The sequence below is a fragment of the Pygoscelis adeliae genome, unplaced genomic scaffold (assembly GCF_000699105.1).
Source record: "Pygoscelis adeliae isolate BGI_AS28 unplaced genomic scaffold, ASM69910v1 Scaffold1241, whole genome shotgun sequence".
Taxonomy (NCBI): Eukaryota; Metazoa; Chordata; class Aves; order Sphenisciformes; family Spheniscidae; genus Pygoscelis; species Pygoscelis adeliae.
In genome coordinates, this window is record NW_008824075.1 from 7769 (window position 1) to 8246 (window position 478).

Below are 478 nucleotides of genomic sequence, written 5' to 3' on the forward strand. Positions count from 1 at the left end.
TGGCGGCGGGGGACCCTCCCCCGCCTGTAGTCTTTGCTTCCCCGGTGCGAATCCTGCTGGCTGCGCAGCGAGCGTCTCGGTAGTGTCTTGCGCTTTCGACGTCCGGGTGAGAAAGCTGCCCGCTCGCTTTCCGGAGAGAAGGGAGGGCCTCCGCTTCTAGGGCGAGGAAGGAGTTGGCGGAGCCGTTGGGGACTTCCCAAGCCAACGGCTTTGGCTTGGCTGCGGGTGTTCTTGCGCTCTCAAGCTGCCCGTGGCAGCACGTCGTGTGTGTGGCACGTTGGAAAGGTCGGAGCTTTCCTTCGACTTCTAGAGGCGCCCGGCCTGGCCTGTTCGCCTGGCTGATCCATTCTCCTGGGGCTCCCCGGACGCGGGCTGGAGCCCCTGCTGACCTTACGCGGGCCGAGTCAGCCAGCGGGAACCTGTCGTGCCAGCCGGATCGCTTTTTCTTCCCCTGGGTTTAGCCATTCTTTTTTTCCCC

General features: G+C 64.4%; 1 protein-coding gene across 1 annotated transcript in view; it reads left to right on the forward strand.

Moving 5' to 3' along the window:
- PSMA5 (proteasome (prosome, macropain) subunit, alpha type, 5) overlaps positions 1 to 478 on the forward strand; it is a gene marked incomplete at its 5' end in the record, with an annotated part of 7560 nt that overhangs the window by 3618 nt on the left and 3464 nt on the right. The window lies entirely within an intron of this gene.